The sequence below is a fragment of the Leopardus geoffroyi genome, chromosome B4 (genome assembly GCF_018350155.1).
Source record: "Leopardus geoffroyi isolate Oge1 chromosome B4, O.geoffroyi_Oge1_pat1.0, whole genome shotgun sequence".
Taxonomy (NCBI): Eukaryota; Metazoa; Chordata; class Mammalia; order Carnivora; family Felidae; genus Leopardus; species Leopardus geoffroyi.
In genome coordinates, this window is record NC_059341.1 from 27,142,367 (window position 1) to 27,162,085 (window position 19,719).

The window sequence follows — 19,719 nt, forward strand, 5'->3', positions numbered from 1 at the left end:
CCCCCCCCCCCCCCACCCGCTCCGTTTGTCCTCGGGGCGCCCGGGCGGAGCGGAAGGCGGGACTAGGGAGGAGCGGAGCGCCGCGAGGGGAGGGGCGCTGGCGGATTACTGGAGTTAGGACCCGCCACGCCACCTGGGGAGCGCTACCCTCACCCCCCCCCCCCACCCCGGACTGTAGCCGCGGCTCCCGATGGTGGCCTGGGACACCTAGGGATTTTCCCTCGGGCTGGGGACCCGACCACCTGGTGGCGTAAGATGCCCCGCGGCCGTGTCACTGCACCCCTTCCTAGTCCCGGAAAGAAGATCGTATTTCCTAGCGTGCTCCAGCCGTCCGCGCTACCCCGGAATCCCAGGCCGCGGCGGGGAGGGCGAGCGGCCCCACCCCTTCCCTGCGCCCATTCCCACGTTCCGGGAGGACTGAGCCGAGGTGGGCTTCTGGATTTCTTTCTCTCAGAACCGGGTCCGTGCACCCGATTGCGGGTAGCGCGGCATACCCGGCCAGGTTTCGGTTCACGTCCACGTACAATGAGTGCCGTGATCCGTAGTAGTTCGCACGCAAGGCCTCCCGTTTAAAGGTTTGGGAGAGGTTGGCGCCAGGTGGGCGAGAACCTGGCGAAGGAGCACCCGGAGAGGGGCAGTGTACCCCGCCAGCAAAACCTGGTCTTGTTCTCGGCGGTCTTGGAACTGGGCATTTGGTGGCACCGTCCCATTAGGAAATATACCTGTACTCCTCTCCACCTCCTAACCCCGGCTGCAAGTCTGGGGTTTTCTGCACAGCTTGGAAAGATCAAAGTTTGTTTGTAGCATTCTTCCTTCTCGAGGGGAAAGCGTTTCCTCCAGGGGAAGCGGGAAGCGAGTTCCAGGGAAAATAGCGCCTCTGTCCACGAAATCCACTTTGCCGGCCTTTCACAGTACCTGAGTTGCAACTCACCACCTTCTCGTCCCTCAATACTTCCCTAGTATCAAGCACCTACTATCAGCTAGATATTCTGCAAGACAGCCCAGAGAAAGAGAGAGAATGTAAGGTACGAATTCTCTAGGTCTTACAGACCTGGACGTTGGGGGTCCCGGGCGTAGCCCAGATTCAAACACCCCACGACTTTGAGTCCACGCCCTGTCCTCTCTAGTCCCCACACTCATTCTACCCCCGCGGTTTCAAAACTGCATCGGACCCGCTCTAGAGTTTTCCATGTTTCTTCTGTGGAAAGTGAGTTGCTGTTCCGATCCAAAGAAGTCGTGTGAAAATTGCTGATGGACCTAGGCCTGCTTAGGTGGGAAGCACGGCCCTCGTTGTAGGGCCTTGACTCCTATAATCTCTTTGTGCTTCCGGTCAGGCAGGGACGAGGCTGATAAAGTGATTGACAAGTAGCTGAGCCCATCAGTAAAAATGAGCCCAGCTAGCAAATAAAACGGGCAGGACTGATTGACTCGTCACTAACCTCCCCCCCCCCCCCCCATTATTTTAGCTACTGCAGTGCTGTGACACGAATGATGCGGGATGTATGCGAACCTCTGGAACTGTCCAGGTGGTCCTGGGCAGTGAAGGGGTCCCCAGCGCCGGAAGGAGAAGCCCTTCTGGACGACCGGGCTTTTCTGCTCTTGGAGGGAGGGACCGACTTCGCTGCTCTGACTCGGGAAAGACAACGTGTGCAGAAACCGAAGTAGAAACTGCTCTCTAGCTTTTTTCTCTGGGAACGGTTGACGCGATTGTTATCTCCAGCGGGAACGTGAAAGATGTCTCTCCCTCATCTGTTGTCTTTGAGCAGCAAGGGATGATCTTTATAAGCATTTTAAAAATAGAAACATGGAACCACTCCCGCCTCCACCCCTTTGAATGAGCTCATTAAAACCACACCTCATCTTCTGGGAACTAAGTATTAGCCTTGTACTTCCTACAAAGAAGACTCCCAAATACAGCTGCATTTTAAGGAGTCCGTGAAATGGCTGCTCCAGAAGGTTCTGATTGGCTGTTAATGACTTCTAGGATGGTAGGTTTCCTCTGGTGGGGTGAATTGAGAGGGAGTATTCTATTTAAAAAAAGAATTTTTTTTTTTTTTTAAGTCGAACAAAGATTGGATCTGGTGTCCTGGAAGAGACTGAAGAAAGAGAACAATGGAATGGAAAGAAAAAGTTTGCAGACTCCTTGCATTTTACTTGGTCAGGACTTGGTTACACGGTCTTGCAAAAGCAATCCTGCTTTTTTAGGAGCTTGCTAGCCAAGTGAGGTTTAAACTTGACAAGGAGAAACCACCTGACCCAACGTGTGCACAACCCATAGGAGAGTTACCCAAGAAACCATCATGAAGTTCATTACAAAACAGGTCTTTTGAAGCTGTTCGGCAGCCAACAAAATGCACTTTAAAATTGAGTTGCAACCTGTTACAGTTTACTTGACGCTTTCTCCACTTACAGGTTGGGACAATAATGGGTTTGTAATCTGCAGTTTGCAAATCAGAATTCATTTACTCATGGAAACAAAATGATTAACTATGGGTAGATCAGCAGTCAGAGCATTGACCTTAGGTAACTCCAATGGGGCTCTCTACTAAAAAACAGAATATAGGACACTGCTTTCCAACGTTTTGCATATTCATAAAGTATAATGATTAGAGAATACTGGAATTAACTGGAATAAGTTGGGGGATATCTATAGATCACTTGGTGAAAAATGTGTTTCATTTTCTTAAATTATAATAACAGTGAAATACAAAGTATTTGAAGATAATTTGTGAATTTGAATAAGGCTTTGAATAATATTTTGTTTACATATTTTTAAATTATTGATTTATTTTTGAGAGAGAGATAGACAGAGTGTGAGTGGGGGAGGGGCAGAGAGAGAGGAAGACACAGAATTTGAAGCAGGTTCCTGGCTCTGAGCTATCAGCAGAGCCTGACTTGGGGCTTGAACTTATGAACCTCAAGATCATGACCTGAGCTGAAGTCAGATGCCTAACCAACTGAGTCACCCAGATGCCCCTAAATAAGATATTTTTAAAGTTAAGAGGAACTTGAGACTGATTTCATGAGCATAACTTTTTAACTTTTTTCTATATTGTAACAATTACACATATTTACCACTTAAGATGTTTGAATAATGATCTGTCCAAACTTCTGATAATAGACTTCGGATGAGACCCTATACAGGCAGACACGTGAGTAAATTTAGAATCATTATACTCTTCAACAAATTTCTTTAAGTTTACTTATTTATTCTGAGAGAGAGAGAGAAAAAGAGTGCGAGTAGGGGAGGGGCAGAGAGAGGAGTGAGAGAGAATCCCAAGTAGGCTCGCTGTCAGTGCGTAGCTCGATGTGGGGCTCAAACCTGCCAACTGTGAGATCATGACCTGATCCGAAATCAAGAGTTGGACGCTTAACTGCTTAACCGACTGAGCCGCCCAGGCTCCCTGACCTTTAAAACACTTTTTAAAGTTGAAATGGTGTTTTAAAAATCCAGTAACTCTTTTTCCTTCATGGGCGTACGTAAGTTTCTTATGATAAGTGTGAGAGTTTCAAATTATAATTGGACTTTTTCATGTTAAGTCTTTCAAAATGACAAAGCTTCAATCTGCAGAACAGCCATGCCCTGTCGAAGCAGTTAGCTTGGACAACACTAAAAAGACACGTTAGCCTAAAGGATGAAGTGTCCAGTAGAGGAGGAGATTCAGGGCTGACTCCCCCTGCTCAGGGACCTCCAGACCTCAGGCCCTGCCCCCACGGCCGACTGCTCTGGGGCCTTTGGCCAGGCTTCTCTGGTACCTGAAACAAACCGATTCCTCTGTCACAGCCTGGGTCACTGCAGCTGCTGGCTGTGGACCTGCTTGGCCTCACTCACCCTCTGAGGTGGATTAGGGATGCCCCTTAGACCTGTAGAGACTGCATGGTGAGTCATTAAATTCTGCTCTGCCCCGGGCAGCATCCATCCCAGATGAAACTCCATCCCTGGAGCTCTGGGCCACGCGTGATTACCTTAAGAAGCAAGGGGTGAGCATCTATGATGCATTCAGGACACATGTGTGTGCAAGGCTGTGCCCTCAGCTCCTGCAGCCTTCTCCCCGGCTCCCTAGGACTCTTGGTGGGGGAGTGCAGCCAAGGATGAAAGGGACCGTGTCTCTGTCCTCCTCCTTCTTTTTGCCTTCTCATCTTTTGGAATACTGTACTCATCAACTTTGGTCAGCAGTATGCAAAGTGGGAACAGCAACTGAACAAGGAAAATGGGGCCTAGGGGCGCCTGGGTGGCGCAGTCGGTTAAGCGTCCGACTTCAGCCAGGTCACGATCTTGCGGCCCGTGAGTTCGAGCCCCGCATCAGGCTCTGGGCTGATGGCTCAGAGCCTGGAGCCTGTTTCCGATTCTGTGTCTCCCTCTCTCTCTGCCCCTCCCCCGTTCATGCTCTGTCTCTCTCTGTCCCAAAAATAAATAAACGTTGAAAAAAAAAAAAATTAAAAAAAAAAAAAAAGAAAATGGGGCCTCACGTGGGGGGAAGGGGAGGAAAATCCCCCAGTAAGCCATGGGGAGGGAGGGGAAGTTCCGGAATACTCTGAGCTGTGGCCACTGTTTATCTAGGAGGGCTGTGTGTAAAACTGGGCCTGTGTGTGAATCAGAGACCTTCTGTTCTCCTGTGCAGAAAGCTAAAACGTAGGTCTTTCAAAGTGCCTGAATTGTGTAATTCTGTGTGACATGTATTATGTTTTTATTAACTGCTTTGTGCTATGACTTCCTCAAATTTGAGGTCCTGGAACCATACTCAGAAAATAGAAACTGACCTATGCTTCTCCCTTCCACCTCCCAAGTAGAAAGTCCTGGTACAGCATTTCTTAATCTTGGGCTTCCGAAATTGCCACATGGTTCAGGATGCCCCCCCAGGAGCTGTGCAAAGCTCTGTCCTTCAGGCTGGTGCAAATGCTTTCATTTTTCACATTTAAAAAAATGTTTATTTTTGGGAGAGAGAGAGAGAGAGAGGCTGCAGGGGAGGGGCCGAGAGAGAGGGACCCAGAGAATCCCAACCAGGCTCACGCTGTCAGCTCAGAGCCCAATGCTGGGCTCAAAACCCCTAACCGGAGATCATGACCTGAGCGGACGTCAGATGCTAAACCAACTGAGCCATCCAGGTGCCCCCATTTTTCAATTTTTTTAAGAGGAGGAGAAAGGCTCAGCAGCGCAGCTCCCCCAAACTGCCTGGAGGAATCCCAGGTGGATTTGTGGAGATTACCCACAGGTGCCGCCTGTCACTTGTTTTATTAACCTCAGCCCCCCACCACCCTCCCCTGCCCGGGACTGTGCAATCGCTTGCAAGTGCTGCGGAGAAAAGGCCGTCCCGGTGATGTGAGGGAAGTGTGGACAACATACTGTTTGCTGAGGGAAAGCATTGCTTCAAAAAGGTAAGTACAGGGATGGGCACTGAGTAATGGACAGAAATGCTGAATCAATATAGTGCACATCTGATGCTAATGTAACATGTACATTAACTATACTGGAATTAGAAAAACCTTTTAAATATACTGGGATTAAAAAATAAAAAATAATAATCGCGAATGGAAATGCATAGTAGAAAAAACATGCTAGAATAGTATACTCCCCGCCCAAACGCTTTAACACTCCTCCTTTGAAATAGTATTCTTCACACACAGCATGTTAGGAAACAGGTCGTGTTATTTCAACAGCCTGTGAGAGTTATGGCATGCTTATCTTCATGTGATTTTTTTTTAATTATTAATTTTTTCAGAGAGAGAGAGAGAGAGAGAGAATCCCAAGCAGACTCTGTGCCGAGGGGCTCAAACTCACAAACCGTGAGATCGTGACCTGAGCCAAAATCAGGAGTCTCTGACACTTAACTGACTGAACCACCCAGGTGGCCCCCATGTGACTTTTTTTTTTTTCAACGTTTATTTATTTTTGGGACAGAGAGAGACAAAGCATGAACGGGGGAGGGGCAGAGAGAGAGGGAGACACAGAATCGGAAACAGGCTCCAGGCTCTGAGCCATCAGCCCAGAGCCTGACGCGGGGCTCGAACTCACGGACCGCGAGATCGTGACCTGGCTGAAGTTGGACGCTTAACCGACTGCGCCACCCAGGCGCCCCCCCCCCCATGTGATTTTTTAAAATCAAGTGAGTTAAATGCATTTTATGTTTTGCCCTTGTGGTTACATTACTGAACTAGAAATAATTGCCAACAGATTCCATTGTTTTAGTGTGTGTGCAGGGGGTAGGGGTATACTCTCTCTCACTTTTTAATTTTTTTATCTTTATTTAAAAAAATTTTTCTAACGTTTATTTATTTTTGCGACACATAGGGAGACAGAACGAGCAGCAGAGGAACAGAGAGAGAGGGAGACACAGAATCTGAAGCAGGCTCCAGGCTCTGAGCTATGAGCCCAGAGTCCGACACAGGGCTCGAACCCATGAACCGTGAGATCATGACCTGAGCCGAAGTCAGTTGCTTAACCGACTGAGCCACCCAGGCGCCCCTATCTTTATTTTTAAGTAAGCTCCATGCGGGGCTTGAACTCAGGAGCATGAGATCAAGACCTGGGCTGAGATCAAGAGTCAAATGCTCCACTGACTGAACCACCCTTTTTCCCTTAGTTAAAGCCATAGATTACTATTCATCACTTTTTTTCTTAGTATCAAGATGCTTTGGTGGATGGATTTCATAATCCTGAAGTATCACTATACGCTTAGACCATATGAAAATAACGATAATAATAGCTATTGTGTTTCAAGCATTTACCATGACCTAGGCACTCCCTTTAGCTAGATTACTTCACAGCAGTCCTGACGTGGGACTAGTGTCTCCTTTTGCACGGGGGGGATTTACATGCATTTAAAGAGGTTAAGTATTGTGTCCGAGGAAACTGGATTCTGACCCATGCCTGTCTGACCCCCAACCTAAATAATAACTTTCTGCATTAACCAGCACGTGGTTACCTCCCACAGCAAAAGCACTGAGGTGTCAGCTGGAAGAAAACAGGACTGACCATAGGCAAAATTGTGAAATGCCCCAGATTGCTTTCCTATCCTGGCCACTCCTCTCCTTTCCTCCAGCCTCTGGCCCCCTTCCTCAAGATGTGAATGGATTTCAGGCATACCTCAACCAGGCGTGTGTGTGTGTGTGTGTGTGTGTGTGTGTGTGTGTCTGTGTGTTGTTTGTAAAATTTTTTAATATTTATTTTTGGGAGGGGGGAGAGGGACAGAAAGACACAGGGACACTGAATCTGAAGCAGGTTCCAGGCTCGGAGCTGTCCGCACAAAAGCTGGCACGGGGCTCAAACCCACGAACCATGAGATCATCACCTGATTCAAAATCCGAGGTTTAATGGACAGCACCACCCAGGCCCCCCTAGGTGTTTATATTTTTAATCTTTTATGTCTAATTGTGACAGGAGAAGTTCTGAAGGAATTTTAGCTGTCTTCCAGGGGTAGAGATGTCAGGGATCACTGAGCTCAGAAAGCCTCAAATATGGGACACCAGTTTTGCTTGTACTTAAAGTAACTCCCAGAGAGACTTCCTGCCCCACTCACCCCCATTCTGGGCATGATGGTAGGCTTGTGGAGGTGTTGCTGGGTCCTAAAATGTACTCAAGGCCGGCAAGCAGCTGGTTCCACTTACCCGACCATCTCTACCACAGATGCGCAGTCCCTAGGCCAGCACTGTCCCCAACATGCTGAGTAGAGCCCGTTTTTACCAGCTCACAGTGCCACCAGTATTAAACTTTTCAGGATCTGCGAGAACTGGGTGCTGAACAGTCAGTATTGAAAATAAAATTACATGAAATCAAAAGTGAGTAAGATAGATATTAAAGACAAAGGTAAGAGATCCTAAAACCCTGAAAACTTACCCCTGATTATTTTGTTGCACTTCACTATTTTCAGGCTCCTGAGGTTACGCATGCCTGTTCCATGTGTGTGGTGGAAATATGACCGTATGACGGGCTTCGGCACAGTTGTTTGCAACTCTGCATTCGGTGGCCTCACACTGGTGGCTTAAAATAGGCTGAGGTGGGAGTGTTCACACCACGGAAACCAGCAAATGCTACAAACCAGGGCAAGCTTTTGAGAAGACTGGTTATTCAATATTTAGCGGCACACCATTGCCTATAGATAAAATTTATGTTTTCGGGCACTTCGGATACATTTCAGGTAATTAATTGTGTGGGGTTTTTTTTATTAAAAAAAAATTTTTTTTTCTTAATGTTTTTATTTATTTTTGAGACAGAGAGAGACAGAGCATGAGCAGGGAAGGGGCAGAGAGAGAGGGAGACACAGAATCGGAAGCGGGCTCCAGGATCTGAGCCATCAGCACAGAGCCCGATGCGGGGCTTGAACTCACAGACTGTGAGATCATGACCTGAGCCGAAGTTGGACGCTCAACCGACTAAGCCACCCCGGCGCCCCATTAATTGTGTGTTTTAAATTTTTTTTTTACTGTTTGTTTATTTTCGAGAGAGACAGAGTGTGAGCGGGGGAGGGCAGAGAGAGAGGGAGACACAGAATCCGAAGCAGGCTCCAGGTTCTGAGCCGTCAGCACAGAGCCCGATGCGGGGCTCAAACTCACAAACTGTGAGATCATGACATGAGCTGAAGTCAGAGGCCTAATGGACTGAGCCACCGAGGCGCCCCAATTAATTGTGTTTTTGTGATCTACTTTTGCTTTTTGAATATTCGGTGATACATCTGAATATCTCATTTCCACCCAAGTAGCAAAATCTCCAATGATGAAGGCTGGCGGTTGGCCTCCACCTTCTGCTGGTAGAGGGCTTCCTGTATAGTTCTATCCTATTCTAACAACAGAGCTGGGAAGGGGAAAAGACCACCAGTGGCCATCAGATGGTCCAGGCACAGTGGGCCTGGTCCCCAGCAGTGGGAGAGGGCACTTTCATTCATAATCTGAACCCTCACGCTGTCCCTGGCTGGGCTTGGGATCAGCAGTCCGCATTCACCTGTAGGAATCGCCTGAGGAATTCTCATTTAGTAGATGAAGGCTCAAAGACCTCAGTTTTGGAAAGCTCCAGGAGAATGTTACTGGGAAACACCAGGCTTTTGGGATAGAGCGCTTTTGGGGATTCAGACCTCTGTTTTGTCACTTTCTGTCCATGTGACCCTGTGCTGATCACTTCAAGTCATGGAGCCTTCGGTTTTTGTGTGTGTGTGGAAAGGAAAACAAAAGCTACTCTGTTTTCATTTTACTTTTTACAATTTCAAAAGCTGATAACAACCCACAGCTTTGACATTGGGAGAAAACTTAAAGCAATTATTATTGTGAATTTATACCATTTTACAATAGTTTAGAAACAAACATAATAATAATTTCATCTACTTATCAGTTTTTAATCACTAATACAGTAACCCTGAAAGCTGCTGTAGTTTGACCTAAAACCTAGAGATTAGTGACCCAAGTTACTCAGATAATATACCGAGCCCAAATTCTTTTTTTTTTTAATTTTTAAAAGTTTGTTTAGTTTTGAGAGGAAGAAAGAGAGAACGCGTGTACATGAGCAGGGGAGGGGCAGAGAGAGAGAGAGGGGAGGGAGAAAGAGAGAATCCCGGGCAGGCTCACAGCTGTTAGCGCAGAGTCTGACGTGAGGCTCGAACTCACAAAACCGTGAGATCACGACCTCAACTGAAATCAAAAAGTCAGATGCATAGCCGACTGAGCCATCCTGGCACCCCCAGAGTCCAAATTCTAACCCAGATGTGTTGCTTTCAGAATTATGTAGGCATTAGATTATGATATTCTTGGAGTTAGCAGGTGCTAAATCACTGATTCAAGAGATACTTATGGGGATTGATAGACTCTAGGAACACAACTCACGTTGTCTAGCTGCGGCTATTTATCGTCCACGGAACCGCTGGCCAGTCCGCCCTACTTCTGCTGCAGCCCTGCTCTGAGTCTACACCAGCTTGCCCCCACCTCCTTGCTTGCTCTCAAAACCTCTCACCACAAGGGGTCTTAGTCAAGTGAATTGCTGTCAGGTCAGCTCTCCTACTTCACCCATCAGATCCAGGATTTCTAAGCATAGTCTGAGGCACAGACCTCCAAGGGGGGCTGGAATAATGAGATGCATCTTCCTACCCCCAGTGACTCAAAGATGGGGAAGCTCCAAGTATGCCACACAGTTCCCATGAAGACCCCCGTCCCAATGCACAGGTTATAGCGTACCCGCTACGAGAATACCAGATTAGCGCATCAAAAGCGTGTACTTTTTAAAGACTTAAATCTGATTGCAACACAATTCGTGTTGGGTAAAGACATTTTAGAAAATAGAGACAGTGAAATTTACACGGACCCCTCTCCCACCCCCACCCCATCCCAGATCGGAGATAATGACCGTCAGCGTTTGAGTGAACACGGTTCTGATTTTCTGTGTCATTCACAGAAATTAAGATTTTGTTGCCTTTATCTCTGGCAACTGCTTCTAAAATTAACTTTACAAGTGAGAAACAAGGAATAACCACCACGTTATTTCAAAGGCAATCTGCTCACTCATTCATTCATTTAACACATCCTTGAGTGTGTATTAAATTCATTTCCAACTTCTGGGAAATAGCACTAGACAAACTCAGTGGTTTTCAGGGAGCTTATAGCTAGGGGAGCAAGAAACACATACAAGGGTATAGTTTGTGACCAGCATTTCCTGAAAGAAATGAACAAAGTGGAGGAAGTTAGGGGGTGGAGAGAGGCTTATGGACTAGGCTTTGCTTAGATCAGAGAGGACTTTTCTGAGAATGTGCACCTCACATAAAGATAATGATGTAGATTATGGCAAACTGGTACAGGTCAAAAGTTGCCATGTAGGAATAACTGTTTGTCACTTAAACCCGTGCTTCAATTGTGTTATTAGTTGATGTGGCTAGATTCTCAAAGTAAGCAAAGACGTTAGAGGTGATTTAATCCAACACCTTCAATTTGTAAATGATGAAAATGAGGTCAAGGGAATCACTTAGCCAGAGTCACGTTATTGGCAAATAACAGAACTGTGTTCAGAGGCTAGCTTTTTAGACCCACAAATCCTGATATTATTGTAACAAGTAGCTCCTTTTATTTATTGATTGATTAAAAAAATTTTTTATTGTTTATTTATTTTTGAGAGAGACAGAGCATGAGTGGGGAGGGGCAGAGAGCGAGGGAGACACAGAATCTGAAGCAGGCTCCAGGCTCTGAGCCCGACATGGGGCTTGAACCCATGAATTGTGAGATCATGACCTGAGCCCAAGTCAGATGCTCAACCGACTGAGCCACCCAGGTGCCCCTGGGGCTCCTTTTAGAGAAGAATAATATAAAGAAATGTTGCTTTATCTAGTTCCCATAAATATACTGTAATCAAATATAATCAACTGCACAATCTTTTTTTCCTGATACTAGTCTGGGCTGAAAGAACATGATTTCGTGCTATGTAATGTCCAGATGTGTTTTTGTTTTTGTTTTTGTTTTTGTTTTTTGCCTTTTATTTGCTGTGTGCTTTGGAAAAGCTACTTCATCCTTCTGAGCTGTGGTTTTCTTATTCAGGAAACCAGAATGCTTAGTAAATATTGTTACTATTCCAACGTTTAAATGGAGAAAATAGTAAGAGAGGAAAATGGCATATAGGGTGAAAAAATTTAATATCCTCCACAGGGGCGGGGGGGGGGGAATAGAATAGAACTTGGTGGTGGTTGGGATTTTCTTTCACCTGAATTGGGCTCTGGTTAGGAACAGAAACCCCGGGTCAGTGCGTGGAGAAACCTGGGGAACCGATTCAGTGGGTCAAAGTAATCTTGCTGTGGCTTTTCTTTTTAAGATACCAAACCTTCCGGTTTTCTTCAGTGCTGCTTTTATTATACTTTATTTCTTGCATCATTAGTTATGTGGTAATGGTTTCATTTTTACCATGTAAACTGGATTATCCCTCTGCAAATCTCCCGAGGGTTCTTGGGAAAATATCTAAAATTGATAAGAAACAGGACATTTTTAAAGAAAAACCCAACTAAGAAATCATTGAATGTTTTACATAGTGTGCAGAGGTTTTAGGAAGGTCTTGCCAGCCTCTTTAGAAAGGTCCATATAAAGGCCTAGTTTATGTCTCAGGGAATTGAATGGAGGGCTTATTTTTTAGAATACTGGGACAGATTGGAATAAGCCTAACTTTTAATGTCTCGGAGCCTGTAGCTACGAGGCTCAACAGGCAGGCTTCTCTTTTCCTAGCCCAGCTGGGTTGCCACAGACCAAGCAGAAGTGGCTTGATGAGGAGGTGGGGGGAGGGGGGGTGGAAATGCGGGCTCTGTCCCCAGGGGAAGTATCATACTGTTCCCAGACAATGGTCTTCATCCAGCTGGAGGCTGGTTTCCTCTGCCTTGCTGCCCGGGGCAGGCATTTCTGATCACAGGAAGACAGTCTCCCTGTAGCTTCGTGGCTGCAACATTTTCTCAGGGGTGGGCAAAGGAGCTAGTGACAGATGGCTCTGAGAGTGAGCAACCCACAGAAGAAAGCAACGCGGCAAAGCAAACTCACTTCCCTCTTCCCTCTTCAAAGGATCTTTTCTTTGTTCTTTCTTCCTTTCCTTTTTCAAAGAAAATACAGTATTAAATGTGGCAAGAAGAGGGGCACCTGGGTGGCTCAGTTGGGTAAGCGTCCGACTTCAGCTCAGTTCGTGAGTTCGAGCCCCGCATCGGGCTCCGTGCTGACAGCTCAGAGCCTGGAGCCTGCTTCACATTCTGTGTCTCCCTCTCTCTCTGCCCCTCCTCAACTTGTGCTCTGTCACTCTCTCTCTCGAAAATAAATAAATACTAAAATTTTTTAAAAATGTGGCAACAAGAGGGGCGCCTGGGCAGCTCAGTCGGTGTAGTCGGACTCTTTGGTTCAGGACATGATCTCATGCTTTGTGAGTTCAAGCCCCCACATGGGGCTCCGTGCCGACAGCGTAGAGTCTGCTTGAGATTCTCTGTCTCCTTCTCTCTGGCCCCACCCCTTCACTCTCTCTTGCTCTGTCTCTCAAAAATAAATACAAACTTAAAGAAAATGTGGCAAGAAGAGAAATGTGTATTTCTACCCTGATTGTGTGTCTGAGTGCGTGGGCTGGTTAGGATCTAAGTTCATAGAACTCCATATTAACGTTGGCTTCACAATCAAAATTGACATACAGTATCTACGAATCTGTAGAACTCTTTGTAATCCGAGCAAAAAATTAGTATAAGCGAATTCAGCAGCTGTAATAGTTATTATTAGTATTGTTATTGTTGTTGTTGTTGTTGTTGTTGTTGTTGTTATTCTGAATATGGCAAGAAAGCATTAACCTGTTCTCCAGGGAGAAAAGCAACAATAATCTAGCGATAACTCGACTATGTGAGGTGTTTTTCACGTGGTAAAGCAACCTCTTCAGAAAAGCTAGACTTCCATGGGATCACACACACATGCAGTGATGGCCTTCGGCGGTGCCTCTCAAGTTTTAGCACACCTAACAGCTTCCAAAAAACGCAGATTCCTGAATCCCACCCCTAGACAGTCAGATTAATAAGCCTGCAGGTAAAGCCCAGAACTCTTGTATTTTAATAAGCTCATCAGATGCTTCTGAAGCGAGAATCAGGTCCCTGGACCAACTTTAGAAAGCCTATCCTCCCAAAAGAAAAAACACTTAGTCTAGAATATGCAAACTCAAACTGCAGCCACATTAGGGTGACATCTCAAAAGCTGACGTTCACATTTTCAAAACATTTATTTATAAGCACTTGTACATGAGGTTAAATCCAATCGACCATTCATAGTCCTAAAATAGCAGCAATTGCTTAGAAAAAAAAAAATCATACAGGAGGGGCACCTGGGCGGCTCAGTCAGTGAACATCTGACTCTTGGTTTTGGTTCAGGTCATGATCTCATGGCTCATGAGTTCAAGCCCCATGTCAGGCAGCTAAGAGGCTACTCGGGATTCTCTGTCTCCCTTTCTCTCTACCCCTCCCCTGCTAGAGCTCTCCTCTCTCTCTCTCTTTCTCTCTCTCTCTCAAAATAAATCAATAAAAATATTTTAAGAGAAAAAAATCATACAGGAAAGAGAAAAGTTGTCAATGCTACTTATTTGCATAAAGCATTTCAGAGGGTAGTGAAGAAGATACAGAACTCTCTTTTAAAAATTTTTTTGTTTATTTATTTTTGAGAGAGAGAGAATGAATGAATGAATGAATGAATGAATGAGTGGGAGAAGGGCAGAGAGAGAGGGAGAAAGAAAATCCCAAGTAGGCTTTGTGCTCTCAACCCAGGGCTCAAACCCAAGAGCTGTGAGATCATGACCTGAGCCGAAGTCGGTCGCTTAACCAACTGAGCCATTCAGGTGCCCCAGAACTCTTTCAATTAAGACACCTTTGTAGCTCAGAGTTCTATGCAATTCATTGAATTAAAGACATTCTTATAGTCCTGATGGAAATGTTTCCTATGATTTCAGGCCTGTCCAAAAGTCCTCCATGTATTCTGAGGTGCCCAAATCACTTTGTGGATCTTAGGTAGTTTTTATTTTTTTAATACTGTTAAAATATTATACTTTTCCTTCAGAGAGAGGTAGAGAGAGACACACAGAGATCTATCAAGATGGGACTGTTGAACGCTGATCACTGTTTTGTCTTTGCTTACAGTCTTTTGTTTTGTTTTTAAACATGGAGCAAATTATTTAATCTCGCTGTGCCTCAGTTTCCTTACTCATAGAACAAGAGGTAATAGCTTATTTTAGTAAGTTTAAGATAAACACTTTCCCCATATTTTAAAATCTCCGAAACCAAAGTGTGCTTCACCATCGACAGTGAAAAAGCATTGTGTCCCAGGTTAATTGGCAGCATTTTTCTCAGTGGTACCTAAAATAATGGAGTGTTTTATGATAATGGAATACCTATATCCTAGGGTCTTGTGGGGGTTACCTGAGTCAAGAAACAAGATACTTAGGGCTGTGACTGGCTGGTATTATTCACTGAATAAATTAATGTATTAGATTCTAAATGAATTAGTCACTCCTTGTTGAACCTCTAGATTGTCTCTAATAACCCTACATCATATACTGTGTTGAAAGCCTTGTGTGTAAACCTTGAAGTGTATCTCTAATCCAGAAGTAGAATTACTAGGTCACAAGCACAAACATATTGAAGGGATGGACTTATAATCATGGTGACTAGAAAGTCAGCCAGACCTGAGAGTGACAACTTTGCGATCTTGGTCATTTTACGTCACCTTTCCACATGTGTTTTTGCATCTATAAAGTAGGAATAATAATAACATTCACAGGCATATTGTGAGGTTTAAGTAAGACGATGCAGTTAGACACAATATAGCATAGGTCTGTAGTGAGTTACAAATCAGTGTAAGCTATTTTTTTAAACATGTGTTTATTTTTGAGAGAGAAAGAGAGACAGAGCGTGAGCGAGGGACTAGCAGAGAGAGGGGGTGACACAGAATCTGAAGCAGGCTCCAGGCTCTGAACTGTCAGCCCAGAGCTGGATGCGGGGCTCGAACTCATGGACTGTGAGATCATGACCTGAGCCGAAGTTGGACACTCAACCGACTGAGCCACCCAGGTGCCCCAGAATAAGCTATTTTCATTAGGACATGGGGACACAGGTATGACTGCATAACCTCATGCTAGCTTTGGATGATTCTGATCTCCAGTTTTCAACAGTGTCCCCATGTGGCCATAACTGGAACAGCAGCAGCAGAAAATGGGCGAGCGTAGTCAGAAATGGTCAGATTCATCTGTTCTAGTGGTGCTGACAGAACATTTGGAAGGCAGACGCCTGTGCAGAGGATTCGTGCATGATCTGAGGTAGACAGACTTGGGAAACAATGAATGCTGCCAATCTGAATATGAGAGCCTGAGCGATTGTTCTAAATATTGAAAGACGATCTCATTTATATCTCATAGATACATGAGAACTGGTGAAAGATTACAACATCTTTTTTACGGATACACCATAGGAACAGTTTATTTCTCTGCATAATATAACCATGAGAAATCACTTAGACAATTTTATTTGGACCCTATAAATTCTGGAAAATTCTAAGAAGACTGAATTTTAGTGAGTGGTCAGGATAAGCATGCTGATATCCAAGCTGCAATTCATGATAGGCCTCCTGGCTTGAACTTCTGGAAAAAATGGGATGCCTAGAGCTCAGAAAGACAACCAGAGGACTTCAACATATCTTTTTTGGAGGACACAATTCAGTCCTTAATAGTAGATACACTTTGTAAACAAAAAAACTAACGCCACTATCTGTAACAAATATTCAGTAGTACCTGGAAGTTTGGTTCTTTCTTTCTGTATTTGAGAGAATCTATGTGGACAGTTATTGATAGACATAGAGAAACCTGAATGAACTGACCTCAGCTAACTAGAACCCCCAACTTTTGAACAAAGATTTATTTAACACTAGCCTTTTCTTTTTTTTTTTTTTAGTTTATTTTACTTATTTTGGGACAGAGAGAGCAAGCACGGGAGGGGCAAAGAGAGAAGGAGAGAGAGAATCCCAAGCAGGCTCCACACTGTCCGCACAGAGCCCGATGTGGGGCTCGAACTCATGAGTTCATGACCTGCACCAAAATACAGAGTCGGTTGCTTAACCAACTGAGCCATACAGGTACCCCAGTATTAGCCTATTTAAAGAGAAGTCATTAGGGGCTCCTGGGTGGCTCGGTCGGTTGAGCGTCCGGCTTCAGCTCAGGTCATGATCTCACAGTCTGTGAGTTCGAGCCCCACGTCGGGCTCTGTGCTGACAGCTCAGAGCCTGGAGCCTGCTTCGGATTCTGTGTCCCCCTCTCTCTCTGCCCCTCCCCCACTCATGCTCTGTCTCTCTTTGTCTCAGAAATAAATAAACATTAAAAAAAATTAAAGAGAAGTCATTAACAATAAAAGAATCAGATATCATGGGTATAACTTTTATTAAATATTAAGTAGATACAAAATAATATTTACAAATATGTGTATAGTAAGAAGAATTCTAATGTAGTGAACACACGTGGCCCTGCCACACAGTTTAAAAAATAAAACATTACCATATCTTTAAAATGTCCTATATGGAATTTTTTAGTGGTAAAGTTAATATATTGAGACATGCTTGCTGTAAAATATTGTATATAATTAGAATTCTATGATGTAAAAATATCGAAGTCTTCTCATGACAAAAGTACTCTCTAGGCAAAGTAACTCATTCTTTGTAATAAAGGAAGAGAGTTTCATGGTATGTCTGTACCCTAGCTGATATAACCAACAACTGATACTGAAGTTATTTCCATTTTTCTGCTTTTACATTTAATGCTGCAGTGAACCTGATTGTATACATAATATTGCTCACTTGTGCAAGTCTATCTATAGGGTAAATTCCCAGAAATGGAAATGGTGGGTAAAAGTCATGAATGTGTATTTTAAATGTACATAATTTGAGTTGGCTTTCTGATATATCACATTAAAGTGCTTCCACGTAAAAGAATTGTTGCAACAGTCTCTAGAAAATGATAACAAGTCAGCCCTTGAACCCAAATTTAATATGGTGGACTATAACCTAGTTGACCATACTACATACAAAGATGACTTCAGTTCACAAAGGAGATCAGGGAAAGCCCCGTGATGCAGGGCCACTCGTTGGAATTTTCTGGGGCAAGTACTTTACTATTTGGATCAACCGTGAGTCATTCGTTTAACAAACACACTGTCTACTTACATCGTTTCCACAGGGTACAGATTTCTAAGTCCAGTCCCTCCACTTGGGAACTAGATTCCATCCTGCTGAGGACATAGCTCAGCAATTTTCTCTTCTGTCTACCATAGCACCTATGTTCTAGCTCTGCTGGATTGCTTTGATCAGCAAACAAACATGCTATGTCTTCATAACCCACTTCTCTACTCACCTACTCACTCACCTTAGTAGTAAAATCCCTAAAACAATTTTCTGTGTTATCAGTTTTGTCTCCTCTCATTTGCATTTGAACCCATTTCAATTGGGTTTTCATTATCCATCTTCCATTAAAACTGCTTTTATCAACAATATTAGTGACCTCCATATTTCTTGCAAAATCTTTCTCTATTCTACTTATCACCACTGACATACTCTCTATTTTAATTATATTTGTTTATTGAATGTCTCTCCCTACTAAAAGATAAGCTTCATAAGAGCAAGGATTTTATCTGTTTTTGTTTTTGTTTTTGTTTCATTTTATCTCCAGCATCTAGAACATTGCCCATAGTATTAAATCAATAATATTTGTCCAATAAATATGTAAACATATTTAATTGAGCTTATGCCGTACTTGAAGAAAAACAGATAATAAGTAAAACAAGCATATAAATATATATAGAATGTCAGATGGCAAAATATGCTATCAAAAAAGAGCAGGTTAGGAGGATGGGGAATACCAAGCCATATTTGGGGGGTAAAAGCATTGTTATTTTATAAGGTGATCAAAAAAATTCTTCCCTCATGAGGCAATATTTGAAGAGACATAAAGGAAGTAAAGCAGTAAGGCATATGGGAGAAAAACAACCAAGGAAGAGAATACAGCAAATGCTAATGTCCTGAGGTGCAAACTTGCTTGGAATTTTGAGAAATATCAAGGAGACTAGTATTAGAAAGAGCAGAGTAGATGGGGCAGAGAGTGACAGGAAATGTGCTCTAGAAGAAGTGGAAGGCTGGCTTATAACAGATCTTGTAAGTTTTTAGCTTCTACTCTGGAGTGGGAAGAAGTCCCTGGAGGGTTTTGAAAATATCTACACATTCAATGCAATCCCAGTCAAAATCGCACCAGCATTCTTCTCGAAGCTAGAACAAGCAATCCTAAAATTCATATGGGACCACAAAAGACCCCGAATAGCCAAAGTAATTTTGAAGAAGACCAAAGCAGGAGGCATCACAATCCCAGACTTTAGCCTCTACCACAAAGCTGTAATCATCAAGACAGCATGGTATTGGCACAAAAACAGACACATAGACCAATGGAATAGAAGAGAAACCCCAGAACTAGACCCATAAAAGTACGGCCAACTCATCTTTGACAAAGCAGGAAAGAACATCCAGTGGAAAAAAGACAGTCTCTTTAACAAATGGTGCTGGGAGAACTGGACAGCAACATGCAGAAGGTTGAAACTAGACCACTTTCTCACACCATTCACAAAAATAAACTCAAAGTGGATAAAGGGCCTGAATGTGAGACAGGAAACCATCAAAACCCTAGAGGAGAAAACAGGAAAAGACCTCTCTGACCTCAGCCGTAGCAATTTCTTACTTGACATATCCCCAAAGGCAAGGGAATTAAAAGCAAAAATGAACTATCAGGACCTCACGAAGGTAAAAAGCTTCTGCACAGCAAAGGAAACAATGAACAAAACTAAAAGGCAACCAACGGAATGGGAAAAGATATTTGCAAATGACATATCAGATAAAGGGCTAGTATCCAGAATCTATAAAGAGCTCACCAAACTCCACACCCGAAAAACAAATAATCCAGTGAAGAAATGGGCAGAAAACATGAATACACACTTCTCTAAAGAAGACATCCGGATGGCCAACAGGCACATGAAAAGATGCTCAGCGTCGCTCCTCATCAGGGAAATACAAATCAAAACCACACTCAGATATCACCTCACGCCAGTCGGAGTGGCCAAAATAAACAAATCAGGAGACTATAGATGCTGGAGAGGATGTGGAGAAACGGGAACCCTCTTGCACTGTTGGTGGGAGTGCAAACTGGTGCAGCCGCTCTGGAAAACAGTGTGGAGTTTCCTCAAA

General features: G+C 44.1%; 1 long non-coding RNA gene across 1 annotated transcript; it reads left to right on the forward strand.

The window, feature by feature from the left end:
• The first annotated feature begins 24 nt into the window (after positions 1-24).
• Positions 25-2,756, forward strand: LOC123590223. Its single transcript, XR_006708677.1, has 2 exons — positions 25-427; positions 1,467-2,756. It is a non-coding gene; the product is annotated as an uncharacterized LOC123590223 (long non-coding RNA).
• The last annotated feature ends 16,963 nt before the right edge of the window (positions 2,757-19,719 follow it).